This window comes from Podarcis pityusensis, assembly GCF_964106645.2.
Source record: "Podarcis pityusensis genome assembly, chromosome: 6".
Classification (NCBI taxonomy): Eukaryota; Metazoa; Chordata; class Lepidosauria; order Squamata; family Lacertidae; genus Podarcis; species Podarcis pityusensis.
The window spans coordinates 70,245,284-70,262,635 of record NC_138030.1 but is presented as its reverse complement, the minus strand read 5'-3'; the positions used below and the strand labels follow the sequence as shown (position 1 = coordinate 70,262,635).

Sequence of the window (17,352 nt, the reverse complement as noted above, 5' to 3'; positions counted from 1 at the left end):
CCCTGAGATTAAAGAGTCTCATGCTCTACCAGCTGAGCTATGATGTCCAGTTCAGATGATATTGTGCTGGCAGGGGCTCAAGCAGCATGCCACACGGTCTGTATCTTTAGCCTACCTTGGTAGCCTTCTGTCAAGCCTCTAATAATAATAATAATAATAATAATAATAATAATAATAATAAATAATAATTTATTAATTATACCCCGCCCATCTGGCTGGGATTCCCCAGCCACTCTGGGCGGCTTCCAATAAAACACTCAAATACAATAACCTATTAAACATTAAAAGCTTCCCTAAACAGGGCTGCCTTCAGATGTCTTCTAAAAGTTTGGTAGTTATTTTTCTCTTTGAGATCTGGTGGGAGGGCGTTCCACAGGGCGGGCGCCACTACCGAGAAGGCCCTTTGCCTGGATCCCTGTAACTTGGCTTCTCACAGTGAGGGAGCCACCAAAAGGCCCTCGGCGCTCGACTTCAGTGTCTGGGTAGAACAATGGAGATGGAGACGTTCCTTCAGGTATACTGGACCGAGGTCATGTTCTTGAGTGACAGAATGTGTAACACCAGTACCTGTAATTGGCTGGTAGTATGCAGCCTCTGAATTGGCCAGGTCTGGTTGAAATACTGGGAGCCCGGCCGGATCAATGGGACAAAATTTCTGTCCTTTGAAGTAAGCTCCTGGGATCCTCAGCTGGGTATCATACCCTCCAGGTCTAGACTGGGTATAAGTACACAGGAATATGCCTTATAGTGAGTTGGGCTATTGGCCCATGTAGTTCAGTGTTATCTACACTGCATGGCAGTGGATGTCCAGGTTTCGGATTATATTATTCCCATCTCTACCTGGAGATGTCAAGAATGGAACCTGCGACCTTCTGCATGCATGCAAAGCAGATGCTGTGGTCATAGGTAGGGCTGCCCATAGTTCCAACTTGGCCTTGATGTGCAGGTGTAGATCAATGCACATTTTAGTATTTTTTATATACATACAGATTTTCATACAAATTTAAAAAGGCACGGACTAATGTGGAACCAGGACAGAACACGGTTAGGAATGAACACAACACAGATCAAAAACCGACTGATCCGCCCATCCCTACCCCAAGGGTGCCTCCTCCTGGCCTCTGTAGACTCTGCAATAACAATAAACATGTGAGGCAGGCTTTTGGAAGCTGGCACTGCTCCTACCAACCACGGCAGTATCACTTAAAGGAACACAGCACCACAGTCCCATGTTGGCTTAAGGAATCCAGCTCCAATTTCTGTTGGGTGGGCAAAGAAATTTCAGTGCATGTGATGTTTAGCCTTGAAGGGCTGCTCTTGGATATATGCAGGATAAAATTGCAAAGGAGTAATGCACTATATCAACTTATATTGTGTAAACTTTTGTTTAAACCTTACAATAGCAAGAGTAAAAATACTGTCAACACAGCTGGTTCAGATATAACAATCAAACAATGGTTTGGCTGTCTGGCCTCAGTTTCACACTTCCTCCTCTCTTCTTCTCACAGGGAGGTCTGGTTCTCTCCCTGACCTCTTAGTTCACAGCAAAACCATTGTTTGCTGTCACATCCAAACTGGGGAAACTGTGGTTTGCAACTACAGCTTGAATACAGTTTCCAGTTCTGACATGTGGACAAACTGTTCGCACCCCCATTTCCCCATTCTTAAGCGAATGAATCTGTAAACATGCCTAGTTTAATTTCACTTAACACTTTAATTCTCTTCATTTACTTACTTGTTATATTTATACTCCACCTTTCTTCAGTGGTATCCAGGACCGTACCATGTCTAATGTAAGCCATACATTAAGAATTGAAAACAGTATAGAAATTGGATTGTATCCACTGCTCCACATATGAAATTCCGCTTGTACAACAGGACTTTCCTTTCCCTTCCTCATGCTGTGTGCCTTTAAAATCTGCTCCAGGGGGGTCTTCCAACTTTCTAGAGCAGATTTTGAGGGTGCAGAGGGGTCTTCACAGGAGAGGAGAGGAGAGAGAAGTTCCATTGCACAAGTGAAAGTCTGCTTCACAAGCAGAACAGCAGCATTGCTAGTCTCAGAAGTCTTTAAAAAAGAAACAGTTCTGCCTTCAAAACAACAAAATCCATATTTCACATAATTTTTCAATAATAAATAAATACACCACATGCAAAACAAACAAAAGAAAAAGAAAAAAAGAGCAGGGATTAGGGAGAAGAAGGCAGGGTGGAACATGTGGTGGGTGTGTTTCTGAATCTTTATTTTTTTGGACCATCATACGATACAATTTATTTGGAAAACAAAAGCAAGTTGCCTAGCTGTTTCCAGTTCATGGTCTTCCTTCATTACTGAGCATTTTCAGTAATATTTCAAAAACATGTAGCTCTGTTGTTACACAGAAACAGAGCTGTAATTTGCAAGATTTATAGTAATTTATAAGAAATCAAAATATGATATGTGACAGAGTCTGTTGGGCTAAATATGCGTGTGTGGTCTCCAAAATTCACCATATGTGTCTGTCAAGTCAGGATTGGTTTGCTCATCAGACGTGCAGCTGGCCAGGGACAGGTCATGCTTGCAAAAATGACGCAGATGACTAATGGCTGCTTGACAGCATCACCAGCCGCTAACTTAAGATGGGGATGTGCACGATACAGTGTTTTGAGCTCATCGCTCTGGCTCATCCTGACCAGCCACTTAGAGGCTTAAAATAGAAACCACCTCAGCTGGAGAAAGTACCACACACTATAAAGTTTCCAAAAATAAATGTGATTGTTGCAGAACTGATTTCTGGAAGTAGTGTGCACTTTGAGCCCCTTTCTGGCTAATGCATTTGCACTCAATAACCCCTCGTTTGATGAGAGCTATTAACACTAATAGCTATTAGAACTATTAACACTATTCACTTACCTCACTGAAGTGGAAACATAGCCTAAACCAGAGCAAAACCAGTTTAGATATTCTGTTTACAGATTAGCACCGGATCCCTTTACAGTTGTACCTTGGGTTATAGACGCTTCAGGTTACAGACGCTTCAGATTATAGATTCCGCTAACCCAGAAATAGTACCTTGGGTTAAGAACTTTGCTTCAGGACGAGAACAGAAATCGCGTGGCAGCAGGAGGCCCCATTAGCTAAAGTGGTACCTCAGGTTAAGAACAGTTTGAGGTTAAGACCAGACCTCCAGAACGAATTAAGTTCTTAACCCGAGGTACCACTGTACTCTTCTTGATAAAGTGTTTGGTTTTTTTTAATTGATTAAGAATCATTAATAAGACACATCATCAATGTACACAGAAATTGGATAGTGGAGAAGAAAACTAAGGGGATGAACTGAAGGGAGGGATGGAGAAGCAAGTGTAGCATTTACACAGCATGGTGGGGAACCCTTCTCAGAACAATCCATAGGCCAGTGACGGGCAAGGACAAAAGTGGGAAGAGGAATGGATGGATGTGACTCTTGCTTTGTACAGTAGGCTAAATTCCAGCCGTACTGAAATTTAAAGATTTCCATACATCTCCTAATTGCCACCTTCAGTTCTAGCAAGTAAGATGTGTAGAGGAGCCTGCTGGATCAGACCAATGACCCATTTTGTCCAGCATCCTGCTTCCACATTGGCCAAGCAGATGCCCACAAGCAAGAGCCAAACACAAGAGCATTCCCCCCCCCCGTGGTTTCCAGCAAGTGGTGTTCAGAAATATATGGGCATGGAGACAGAGCGTTGCCCAGTTGGCTAGTAGCCATTGATAGGCTTATTCTCCATGAATCTGTCTAATTCTATTTTAAAACCAACCAAGTTGGTGGCCACCATCGTCTCCTGTGGGAGTGAGTTCCATAGTTTATCATCATGGAGTTTTTTTTTAAGCAAAGCAAACCACAATTCCTCATTTGGACACAATGCTAAGCCAGGGATCATGGTTTGTTTCTCCTGCATACTATCAGGGAGGTGCAAAAGAACCCAGTTTGGTGCATTCACAGTAAACTACTAGCTGTGTTTTCACCATGTGAATCAGTACAGATCACAGAATAGAACTATAGAGCTGGAAGGTACCGCGGGGGTCATCTAGTCCAGCCCCCTGCAATGCGGGAATCTTTTGCCCAACATGGGACTCGAACCCACCGCCCTGAGATTAAGAGTCTCACACTCTACCGGCTGAGCTATCCACGTTTTGTTTCAGTTGGGGTAGTGAGGGTTCAATGGTTAAGTCAGATCCTTCCTGGAAGAGGTAGGATTTGAGGAGGAATTTTAAACAAGAGAGATGTATCTCCGTAGATGTTCTGGGATGTAATTCTAAGTACAGAGAAAGAGACAAGGCTGAGGTAGTTGGACAACTGAGGTTGGCAGAGTTGGTGACCTGAGGCCATAGATATAACAGAAAATAAGTGACAGTAAAAAAGTCTGAGGCAAAGCGCTGGTGTGGAAGGGAATGGGAAACCATTGTGGTTGTCTGAGGAGACATGGCACGTGTCCTGAGTAATAAGATGGATAATGTTCATCTAAGATAGAAAGCTGTTTCATAAGGCCTCTATCACCTGCCAGTGCCGATCCACACAAAATATCAGAGCCCCACATAGATCAATGCAACCAAGACTTACAAGTATGCTGGAATCAGAAAGCTGGAGGCAACTTCTGTGTATTTCAAATGGAAAAATGCTTGTGTGCCCTTGGCAACTGTTGTGGAGAACACATATTTTGTACTGGTATATTTTTACTTGAGTACAAAATGTGAGAAGACACCCTCCAATTATCTATTCAGCACACTGCATGGGTCATTTGGTGACTGTGTTGCTTTCCTTTTACCCAAGCAACACCCTCTGCCTGTTTTTCTAAAGCTATGGGTATCGATTTGGAGATTTGGTCAGATCAGAGATACAGGGGTGCTCCATACCAAATTATCACAATTTGGATGGCAAGGGGAATGGGTTCATTTCTGAACCCTGAGAAACAAAAAGCATAAGATGTAACCTGTCAGAGTGGATTACTGTTTTATACTAACTAATTTGTTGTTGAATTTTATATAGAATATGTTGTATATGCAGTATATACATGTTTTAAATGGATTAAAAATGTAAATATATAAACAAAAGGGGGGAGGGAGGTGTGAAAAAAAATTAATGGGCTAATTTATGTACTGAAAGGAGTAATTTTGCAGTAAATGGTGAAAAGATGAATAGTCAAGCCACACACCTTTTTTGTGTAGGTCAGGATTCAATTTTGGATTGTTGAGTTGTGCTATATGACAAGGCAGGGCTGGAAACAGTTTATTTCCGGCATACGTTCTGCTAAAGTTTAGTTTAACTATTACACGATTTGTCTGCCATTTGTTGATTGAGACAATCTGTCTTTTCCCAAAGTACACTTGAGTTCGCATACAATTTCCCCCCTCATTTGTGCACTTTTCTATAATACACCATTTCAAGGCAGATGCACTTATTAACAAGAGTGTAGGCTGAGGAGAAAAGGTGTGGCCTGAGGAGACTTCTGGGGAGGCTGCGTTTGATCTCCAGGCTGAGGTGCCTCTAAAAGGGGGGGGGCACTGCCAATTCTTGGAGCCTCCTGGCTCTTTTGGTCCCCCTCCTTGTTTTTGTTGCCTGTTCACCTGCCCTCTCTGAGCAAGAGAGCAGTAGGAGGAGCGAGGAGGAGGAACAATAATCTCCACCAACCTTGCCTTCTTCCTCTAGGAGTTGGTGCTGATGGAGCCTGGCAGAGTCAAGTACAGTGGTACCTTGGTTCTCAAACTTAATCCGTTCCAAAACCAAAGCATTCCAAAACCAAGGTGCGCTTTCCCATAGAAAGTAATGCAAAACGGATCAATCCATTCCAGACTTTTGAAAACAACCCCTAAAACAGCAATTTAACATGAATTTTACTATCTAATGAGACCATTGAGCCATGAAATGAAAGCAATAATCAATGTACTGTACTATAAAATAAATAAAACAGTATTGTAGATGATAAAAATTGAAAGTAATTTTTTTTCTTAGCTGCACTGATGATAGTCACTGTTTGGATGGGGGGCTTTTATCCATTTCCACAGTCACACAATCAATCAATTAATCAGTCGCTGAACTGGGTTCCACACAGTCACAAAAACAAATTGACCGAAAAAGCCTCAAAAACAAAAATGCAAAATAAATGGCAAAAACAAAAGCACCAAACTTAATCCGTTCCAGAAGCCTGTTTGACTTCCGAAATGTTCGAAAACCAAGGCGCAGCTTCTGATTGGTGCAGGTGCTGACAGCCGCATCCGATGTTCGGTTTCCGAAATTCGTTTGAAAACTGGAACACTTCTGGGTTTTCGGCATTTGAGAACCAAGTTGTTTGAGAACCAAGGTACCACTCTAAATGGGAGGTGGACACAGTTGAGGAGGAGGTGGCAGGTGCCCGTCCAGCACATGAAGTTTGGTATTTGTGCACAAGTATTTAAAAATAACTCTTTGGGTCTCAGCACATAACCTTGTTTGGACAGGCGTGCTCTGTTGTCTCTCATACTAGTGGCAATGACAAAGTGACTTTGGAGAGGAATGTGGCCACAAACAGATACTCTATTCCATTTGCCATCTAAAGTTTGTGGTTGTCAAGATATTTCTCCAAGATGACTCACAAATGGAATTCTTCTCTTGACTGAGAATCCACCTATTGGATTACACTCCACGTCACCACTTTCTGCATGGTGCCTCAGTGTCTCCTTTGCCCACCAGCCCATCCCACTGTTAGAATTCCTGCTCCGTGATTGCAGTCATGGGATTTTTGTCTATCACATGACAGTGTATGTTTTGACTCCACAGAGTGGGAAGTGACGGAGACAGGATGTTTGTGTACTGTGTTCCGTGAAGTGGGACTATTGTCCTTTGTTCTTTTTCTCTTTGCTGTCTGATGCTAGAGAGAGAGGGAGCCATGTTGCAGTGCACCGTGTGTGTTTATATGTAAATAAAGTAGATTAGCCAAAATGCTGAGTTGCTGAGGTCTGTTATGCAACTGTGAAGACTCTGCGGATCTCTAAGTGTGCCGATGTCTGTTGGCATCAGTCGCTGTGATGTTCGGGCAGAAGAAAGCTTTTGAAGCTCCCGAACGATCGACCAGGAGGGAGGGAACATGCTAGTCGGGCGTGTGTCTCTGCCAGGGTCCTACTCGAGAGTAGGACGAGCTCCTAACACCAACCACCCATTTTGCAAATACATAGCATAGTGTTTAGGACAGATTGTCCCCCTGACACTGGGCATATGCCTAATGGATAACGAATTGGGCTGTCACATTGAGCTTGCACACTCTTCCCACTGGCAGCATTTGGATGATCGTATTTCAGCTTGATAAGCCAAAATACAAATGAGCTTCATGCAACCGCATACAATGGTTTTGCTCCTCCCCTTCATTTGGGCAGGTAAACACGCCAGAAAGCAAAAATGAACAATGGCTGCCCGTTAAACGGAGATACGATGAGCCTCCCGCACCCACATTACAGTTAATGGCTTCCATACAAGGCAGGATATAAAGTCATGATTTCAAGTTGGCTTAATATCCTGGCTTGTGTGGAAGTCATTAACCACAGTTTCCTGGTTTGGATGTAGCAGGAAGCTATGATCAATTGCAGCTTCCAGGCTTGTTTTCTCACTTGCACAAAGGGCACATGCAGGCGCAGGAGGCTCATTCGTATCTCCGTCTATTAAGCAATGTTATGATCAAGCCAGATGCAACCGCTGTTTCTCTCTGTGTTTAATGAGAACTTGGACACACATGTCTTCACAAATATACTGTGCTTGCATCTTTCAAGACAGAGCTGAGAAACCTGTAGCTCTCCAGATGCTGGATTCAACCCCCTGACCTTTGGCAACGCTAGCTGGGGCTAAGGGAAGTTGGCATGTGAGGGTTTCTCCAAGGCCACAGGTTCCCTAGCCCCATGTTAAGTGGTGAAAGTATTGCAAGGATCAGTCAGTTGGGCATACTCTGCTCATTTGCCGTGTCACATTGTATGGGAAGATTGGGTGGTATTTAACTAAGTTCCTGCAGCAGTGCAAGGGCTAGCGATACTACAGAGCGATTCCCACCCCCTGCATATACTTGTCATGGGCCAAGAGTCAGCTTCACCTGCTGAACTGCAGCCTGAAGCGGGAGAAGGCAGAGGGACCACCTGCAGCTGATCAGCCTTCAAGGACACTGAGAAGAAGGCACTGATGAGAACCAAGCTGGCTTCAACTTTAAATAGAGCTCTCAGCAACAGTCAGATGCTGGAAACAACGCCTGTGGTTCCTAGCCCTACCGTGCTGCTTCCTGTTTCCCATCTGGACCCTTGGCTTCATGATCATCAGATTCCTGACCCCTCCGGGTTGTCTGACTATGTGGATTGCTGTTGGCCCAACCCTCGAAACGGACCTAACTTTGTGTGCTGAATCTGTCTCCAGGAAAGCCTATCTCAGAGACTCTTACGTTCTGTTTGGGGACCACGAGAATACTCTGTGCTGTCCCAAAATCTGCCCTGGAGATTTAGGGGCTTGTGGGTGGGGGAGGAGAGTGGAGTGCTGTGTTGAATGCAGCTCAGTCAGGAAGTTTTTAATGTTTGATGTTTTACTGTGTTTTCGTATATGCTGTAGGCTGCGCAGAGTGGCTGGGGAAACTGAGCCAGATGGGTGGGGTATAAATATAATAATAATAATAATAATAATAATAATAATAATAATGTGGGTGGCCACTATGAGAACAGAATGTTGGACTAGATCAGAATTTGGCCTGTTCCAGAATTTGGCTTCTTATGCCCAACTTATGCCCACCCATGAGACGGGGCGAAGCAGCCTGCTCAGGAGGTAGAAGACCTGCCCCACCCCACCCTGAGACACCCCACCGCCTCTGCAGTTGATGGAGAAGCGGTGCCAGCACTGGTGCCTAATTCTGGTGAGATCTCACCCAAACCTCATGAGATCTCACTGGAAGCTGCTGCTGCCGCACAACCTAAATAAGAGACGCTGTGGCAAGGGAGGCGCGGTGGGGGTGGGTGGGGCTGCACTTCCCTTGAATGGGTGCATAAGGTGGTGGTAGAAATATTTTGGTAAAGAGGTGTGCACACCAGAATATATAGCCTAGTTTGGCTGGTTAATCGGAAATGACTTTGCTGCGCAGGATGAATGCAAGCTCCTGTACTACTAGCTTGGTCCTAACTGGTAACTGGTTAGCTAACGTTAGTTCTAACACTATTCCGAAGAGCTGTTTTCATAACCAGAGAAAACCAAAATTGTGGAAAGTGGAATAAAGAAGCATGTCCTTAGATTGGGAAGTAGCAAGCTGAATGAAATGTCTTATTTAAATAAATAAAAAATGTATGTAACAGTCAAAGCACAGGTCCTTTCTTATCCAACCTGAAATTATATAAGGTGGCCGATTGGGGTATTTATATATATTTTTTATTTTTAGTGTTGGACTGGAAGGTAGTTTGCGGAAAAAACAACTCGCAATGAACTGGTGGTTGGAAAATGTATTTCAAACTACTTAAAACTTAAAGCTAAACATTCTGCCTTTAAGTGTGGCTTTTGTTGAATGGGTTGTGCGCATGACACAGTAAGTGGTGGGATGTTATGGTAATTAGTAATGACCCTTGAATACTCTGGTTTACCACAGTGCAGAATACCAAGTGCAGTAGCTTTTCCAGGAAGGTTTAGCTCCATCTTCAGGATTAACTGCAAGTCTCCTGTTTCAGCAACTTTTCAATTATTTCAGTCCAACTCTTGGAGTTTCCATTCTGGAAAACAGCATGTCCTTTTGACATTTGACTTTTTTTTTCCCCTTGCGGGGGTTGGGGTGGGGGGGATGTTCCATTCTCTACCTTCCTAGTAATGAACTGTGAGGTTATGCAAGGGAGGAGAGTGGGTGGGGAGGGGGGATTTTTGAACCACTTGTTCTGCGACAGATATGGGTGGTGGTGTTTTTTTCTAAAGTCTGCAGAGCCACACTATAGAAAGATCTTAAGACTGCTGCATTGCAGGAAAACCTTCAAGATTTGCAATTTCTTAATCCTGCTTAGGAAGGAGCAAGAACTAATGGCAGTTAGACTAGAGATATAGCTAAGCACTGGGAACTGGGAGAAACTTTACATTTGAAGGATGGCTCCGTAGAATCTGGAATGTCTTCATGGCAGAAAAACTGGCTTTTTTTACTTTTAAAGGGGAAAGCAAAACGAAAGGATTTATTTTTATTTTTATTTTATTTTGCAGTCTGGTACTCTTTTATGAGGGACACGGGTGGCGCTGTGGGTTAAACCACAGAGCCTAGGACTTGCCGAACAGAAGGTTGGCGGTTCGAATCCACGCGACAGGGTGAGCTCCCGTTGCTCAGTCCCTGCTCCAGCCAACCTAGCAGTTCGAAAGCACGTCAAAGTGCAAGTAGATAAATAGGTACTGCTCCGGCAGGAAGGTAAACGGCGTTTCCGTGCGCTGCTCTGGTTCACCAAAAGCGGCTTAGTCATGCTGGCCACATGACCCAGAAGCTGTATGCCGGCTCCCTAGGCCAATAAAGTGAGATGAGCGCTGCAACCCCAGAGTCGGCCACGACTGGACCTAATGGTCAGGGGTCCCTTTACCTTTACCTAGATGCAACAGTATGCGATTGAATCTTACCTGCAATATAGTGGCAGTCTGCAATTGCCCCTAGTAGGCAACCTGATGCACAAAGGAAAAACATAGGCGTGTGGTTGTCCATTCTACAGATCTTCAGCCAGGGGGCAGCTCCAGAGAACAGTGAGGTATACAAGAAGGTGAACAGCAGTCAACAGAGGAGCTTGTTGGAAGCCCAACAAAAGCCCAACATGGTCTTTTGAATTCCCCTTGGTCTTAATTTAGCTTTCTATTAATCATCCCGTTGTGCTTATAATTAAGTTCACCCACGTAGGGATATATTTTTTTTAACATACTTTTAACAGATAATCTATAAGTGAATTGATCATTCTAAGCTCTACTAAGTAACTAGAATGACAGGCTAGATCCATATTCATAAGGTGTGATCTTGTATAAACTGGAGTGTGAGAAAAATGTTATTGGGGGACACTTTTATGAAGGATGGTGGTGCTATCCTTTTAGATACACTGTGCACAGTTTAAAAGATGACTTTAAAAAAGCCATGTGGGTTAGTCTGATTATGTGATTCAGCTGAGAAGATGATTTAGGAAAAGTGTTGTTTACATGCTGCATTCCATCTCCCCTTAGCTGCTTATGCCCCCCACCAACCTGCCTTTAGTTGCAGGGGGTGCATCTCCATCTGTCCCAGTGCCACACTTTCAAAAATCATGGCTCAGAATTAGGAACAAAAATCTGTATCCCCTTTTCTCTCCCATAAAGGCAGTGGAGGTGGGGATATATATTAAATGAAAATCAAGGGCTTACGTCATCAGACTACGGCAGTAAATTTAACAAAATGTCTTTTTTTTTTTAAGAATAATTTTTTATTAACCGACCAATCACATCAAATCAAACCAAATTACATAAATTCCAAATTACACAGCCAAATTTTAAATTTTTGTTGGGGGTACCCATATTTCAAGTTCCGAAGGTGATCCAATCAACTTCTTGCTTCTTGCTGCTGTTTTAATGTCCACAAATCTAACCATATGATGTTCACAGTACTATCCAGTCCTTTCTTATTGTTTTTCCACATCTCTTGTTGTTATTTTCATATATTTTTCCTTTCTCTTTGTGACCTCTGATAGTCTCCACAAGCTGGTTAAAACAGTTTGTAATCCTGCGTGGATATTATTATTTTTTTTATCCAGTAGCATATCCAGACGTTTTCCATATAACATCACTTCCATACATCAAAACAGTCTTAGCGTCATTAATCTTCACCAATCTGCCTCCTTCCTCAAACCTCTGAGGAGATTCACCAGGAATGCAGTCTGAAAACAAGTCCATTCCTCCTCCCGGCTATAAATCCTTTGGCAAGATGGCGACTCTGAATTAATTGCTGCGCCATTCCAAAAGCTCTTATTGCTTCTCGATCTCCATAAAGCATACTTTTGGTTAAAGTTTATCTCCACACAGACCTTAATCATCCTGCTTGGGTCAGTTAAACCGACGGTTCTAATGAGGAGGGGTTCTTGGTAAATCACATAGAAGGAAAGTAAAAAAGGTACCCCCCCCCCATTTAGTCCCGTTGCCGACATACCCAGCCTTTGGTGTATCTTCATCGTAAATTATTCCTGTTGCTCCAACCCATCGTCCTCTTTCGCAGAGGTCCCTTAAATTAGCAGTCTTCACTCCCCTTTTTCACTTGAAATATGTGTATTTGCTTCTTTTGTAATTAATTATTCCAAATTGCTGCAGCTAGTGCGCGATCAGAGACAGCGTCCAGGAGAGCCGAGGTCCACACGGGGGCATTCTGCCTAGTGCCCTCACCCCCTTCTTTCGAATTTGGAGGTGATTTATGGGCACAGCAGGCAAGGGCAGTGTTCCCCATTCCCTTGGGGCAACAAGGGAGGCTGCCTACTCCCATAACAGCCTCTTAATTACCCCGTGTGGGTCGGAGAGATGGTATTGTTGGCCATCTTCCAATGCGCCCCTAGTGGCCCCCCAAATTTAACGAAATGTCAATTGTAAACTTGGGCATTCTGTTCTGAAAAGAAAGAAAACTGGATTCAGCTTCGCCAAAGTGACTTGAAATACCATATATTTTGTGTAGAGGCAGAAGACGTTGCATTAAGTACATGACAGCAAGCTTGGAAACGTCGCAACCCTGACTCTTGCAATGTAGCTGTTGAATTAGCTCTGTTTCCTCCCATTTGGCACAATAATACAAAAATACTGTATATCTGCGAACACTTAAGGGATTTAACCACCATTTGTTTTATTTGTAGCCCCACGATTATGTTAATGAATCACCTGTGTTGCACTGAACTACTCTTGTGCTCGATAAAGCTTTGAGACTGGGGCTGTGAGTCATCAGCTTGAAACTGCATATTACTGAATGTGTGTTCAGCAGCAAGCAGCAGTAATCATTAATGCTCAGGAAAATGCTAATTTCTCATCCATATTCCTAAACATGAGCACGCTTTCAGAATCAAAATTGATAGTTACTTTTTACATCACACATGTAAAAGGGGGAGGAAAGGAAAGGAAAATCTATCAGCTACTCTTTTTCTGTTTTCCATGCCCAGTGATGAAGAGTGCCAATTTCAGGAAGGGATGAGGACTGAAAGAGAAGCATGTTGCTTTGGATTTTGGAATGATGACAAAACCAATAGCATTTCCAACAGCACCCCATAGTTGAATTTGTCTGGATTTAACCATCCAGGGGTCTTTTACCTTTTTTTACCCTTATGTACCCTCAGCTAGTTTAAAAACCAAACAAAAAATTGTTTTGTACGATAGGGGTCCACATTCCCCAAATATTCATTTGCTTTGGAACTGTTGAAGTGAGCCCCATTTAAAATCAAAATTTTCATAAATCTCTGCCAAATTACATTTCACTTTCCTGTGTATAGGAAACAACCTTTTCTTAGGAACTTTGCCAATTGGCCCTTGTCCATATCATACCAGTGTCTCATCTGCCAGCTGATTCTCTCCCATTAGCCTGGGCAGTGGATAATTCCTACTCTCCCTTCCTAGCTGAGCTTCTGTTTCAGAAGTTTCCCTCTGTTTCTCTCATATTGCGCTGCCTCAGTTTTTTTGTTAAATGACCTTGCAAGATATTTAGAGATCTAATCTCTCTCTCTCTCTCTCTCTCTCTCTCTCTCTCTGTGTGTGTGTGTGTTTGTGTGTGTATGTGTGTGTGTGTGTGTGTGAGAGAGAGAGAGAGAGAGATCACCTTGGTTCCTGATTCGAACATAGCTTGTTGTGCACTCTAGTACAACATTGCTCGGACAAGTTCATGCTTACAGTTCTCCCATGCAAATTTTGTGGTAAACACACATGCCCTGAATATTCTGTGCACAGATATTTCCCAAATATTTGGTCAAGTTGTTGTTGTTTGTTGTTGTTGTTAAAAAACTTAATTAATAAAAAGGGGAGATTCTCAGTGCCACATTTTTTAGCCCAAAGTTCAAGTGTCAGCATTGTAGAGTTGGAAAAGTTGCAGGACAAGAGACCCAGGAGCAACTTCCCTGCAAGGAAGGGATAAAGCATTTGGGGCTCTTTAGGTTTATTATTAATAATAATAATAATAAAGTGGGAGATGCAAGAGGTGTTTGTAGAATTGTGCATGGCATGGAGAATGTGGAGAGAAGCATCCCTTGCACTTCCTCTCTCATAATACTAAGATTTGGGGTCATTCAGTGGAAGAGCAATGTTCCATGTTCAGTTTCTGACATCTGCAGGTAGGACTCAGATAGGATCCAGCCTGAGACCCTGGAGACCCACTGTCAGTTCATGACCTAAATGGACCGATGGTCTGACTTGGCATAACTGTCTTAGTTACATCACTTGAGCTAGTTTCAAACATTGCCATGATGATCTAACAAAGAGGAAGGCAGCCGGGACTGACAGCTTTCTCTATGCTCATTTATGGGCAGTTATGCTATCTGTGTTCTTGTGGGGCTCTTGCATTCCAGAGTCGATGGTGCGAGTCCTGCTCATGTGCACAGCTTTGGATCACACTCATTAGGTACCACTCTCTTGAGTGTTGTGCCAAAAGTGGAAGGGGATTTGCTACAAGTGAGAGAGGATCAGCCAGAGGTTGACTGCAGCCTGCCTAAAACGTCACTAGGGACAGATGGCAATTACCAAATTTACAATGGAGTAAGTACCACATAAATACAGTGTCTGTGCAGGTGAAAAGGCTGCAATAGAATTGCAACCCATTAACTTTGGATCAGGCCCAACTGCTTTAATTAGGCTGTTCTGGAGAAAATCCGTTGTGCGTTGCGGCTAAAGCAAATGAGTTTGGCTCTTAAGTAAACCTTTGTGACAGAATTTATGCAAGGCTTTGAAACTTACTAAAGTGGTCCAACTGAAGAAAGAACAGTCCCTTAAATGAGATACAAATTATTCGCTCCTTTTATGACTTTTTGTACCTTTTGCCCTTGCGTATTGTCAGGGAACTGCCATCAGTACCGGAGGGAGAGAGCAAGATCCAGAGGGATTCCAGAGAGCGTCCCGGGATTGGGAGAGGCAGCCCATCTTCTGGGGAAGAGAATCAGCGTAGCACCAGTGGAGAAGCGGGGCAGATGGGGGAAGCGGCGAGGTGGTCCCATGACTCCTTGCCGGGGACCAGCGGGGAGAGTAGGGGTCCTCCGCTGCCTACGCCCTCCTTGCGCAGAAGGCTTTCACGCAGAGAAATTAGGAGGAGACTAGGCGTCAAAGAGCTTCTTTGCTGGAAGAAGTTTAAGAAACGCCCACTGACGGATTCTGCCAGCGATTGAGACAGCCACGGGTGAGTGGCTGTCCGGACAGAAAAGGTTCACTCAGGCAACCCAGCCAGGTGTTTGCACCGGCTTACGCACGAGGAACCCCTAGAACCACTACACGTATGTATAACCAAAACAAACTTGTTTGGTGGAAAGAAGGGGAACAGAAAATACTGCACTCTTTCCCCCCTCTTTTATCTTTCTCTTTAGCAGTGTGGGCTTCATATGCAAGCCCAAAATGAGGCATTCTAGATGTGAAAAGATTTCCTAGCGGGAGCCTGGACATGCATAGCAATTCAGGAAGTGCTTTGTGCTAAGAACAGCCCGGCTAAGTTTCTGAGAAAGCAAGATGCCCAGCAAATGGTGGGAATATGCATGGAAGCATAGTCATAAGGCTGCACAGTGACTGAGTGGGTTTTTGGGTAATGACATCTACTTTCTTCTCCAGCTGCACTGGCCCCAGATCTCTTGCCCCTCCATGGTACCAGGTTAAGATCACTTTGGAAAATGAGCTGGAATAGCTCTGTTGGTATAGTATCGGACTCTTAATCTCAGGGTTGTGGGTTTGAGACCCACGTTGGGCAAAAGTTTGGACCAGATGACCCTTAGGTAAAGGTAAAGGGACCCCTGATCATTAGGTCCAGTCGTGGACGACTCTGGGGTTGTGGTGCTCGTATCGCTTTACTGGCCGAGGGAGCCGGCGTACAGCTTCCAGGTCATGTGGCCAGCATGACTAAGCCATTTCTGGTGAACCAGAGCAGCGCACGGAAACACCGTTTACCTTCCTGCCTATTTATCTACTTGCACTTTGACGTGCTTTCGAACTGCTAGGTGGGCAGGAGCAGGGACTGAGCAACGGGAGCTCACCCCGTCGTGGGGATTCGAACCGCTGACCTTCTGATCAGCAAGCCCTAGGCTCTGTGGTTTAACCCACAGCGCCACCCATGTTTGGACCAGATGACCCTCATCCCTTACAACTCTACAATTCTGTAATTCTATGACTGTTGCTTCTACTCATTGCCTGGTTCACCTGCATCCGCTGCTTCCTTTCTGCAGTCCTATTCAGCTCTTGCCCGCCATCTCAGCAAGCTCTGCATAACTCCTGTCTGCACAGCCCCATCCTGATTGCCTTAATCCTGTACTCTATTGCTTGGAAGTTCCTGGTGAATGCAGAGGGGGAAGACTGGTGTATTAAATGCTGATGTCCCTAGTGTTCATGCATTCAAAGAGAACAGAAGGAGTCAAGGTTCTATTAGCTGTTTTCAGAGTGGGGAGTGGGTGCAGTTGAGCTAGCCAAGGGTCTGTTGTATCCTAAGCCAGTCCATGTACCTGCAAGCTGTGGCAAGGGGCCCAATTCAGGCTTGTTTCCTGTCTCATCCTGGAACTTTCGCAGCAAACTTGCAGACCTCTCCTGCCTTCTCACCTTCCACCCTGGACAGTGGAATCAGAGGAGCTGCGGGTGCAAGTGGTGGCTCCACCACTCTGCAAATCCCCTCTGCTGCCAGCCAGGAGATCGGATTGTGCACTTAGCAACAGCCCACCCTCAGATAAATATTGCTGAGATATTTTAAGCAGCGCAGAATGCCAGTAATAGTACTTACTGTGACTAAAACATTAAATCGGGCAAAAATAAAACAACATGTGTAGCTCCTTGCCAAGAAAGCTGAAAAATACCTAATGCCATTGTTTGTTTTAATTGAAATGCCTAAACAATTGAGTTCCCTCCACTTTTCCTTTAAGTTTTAGGTCATGGAACGCCAAACAGGATTTGCATCGCACTCTATCCCGAAGCCTCTATTTGCTTGCAAATGCCAGAATTAACCGCCCGAAACCAGCTCTTGGAAATGACTGTGGAACTTTCATAGAACATCGTAGATTAAAATCTGCAGTGCTTCACCAACATAGATGAAGACATACTGCACATTGTGAAAGGTAATATTCTATACCTATTTTGAGAGGTGTTATTAAGACAGAACATTAAAAAAATGATGAAGAACAGATGGCATCGTTCTCTCTGGATGTGGATGCCCACATGTTTCCTTTGAATAACTCTT

At 44.0% G+C, this 17,352-nt stretch overlaps 1 protein-coding gene across 4 annotated transcripts in view; it reads left to right on the top strand.

Annotated features, from left to right (window-relative positions):
• Positions 1-17,352, top strand: part of DDAH1 (dimethylarginine dimethylaminohydrolase 1) — a 123,071-nt gene that overhangs the window by 35,339 nt on the left and 70,380 nt on the right. For 2 of the 4 annotated variants that reach the window (XM_081008767.1, XM_081008766.1), the window contains exon 3: positions 17,039-17,230. The exons of 1 other annotated variant lie outside the window; for it this stretch is intronic. The gene's annotated coding sequence lies outside the window, so the exon portion shown is untranslated. The remainder of the gene's footprint in view (positions 1-17,038; positions 17,231-17,352) is intronic. One more of the 4 variants, XM_081008768.1, reaches the window with a different exon arrangement.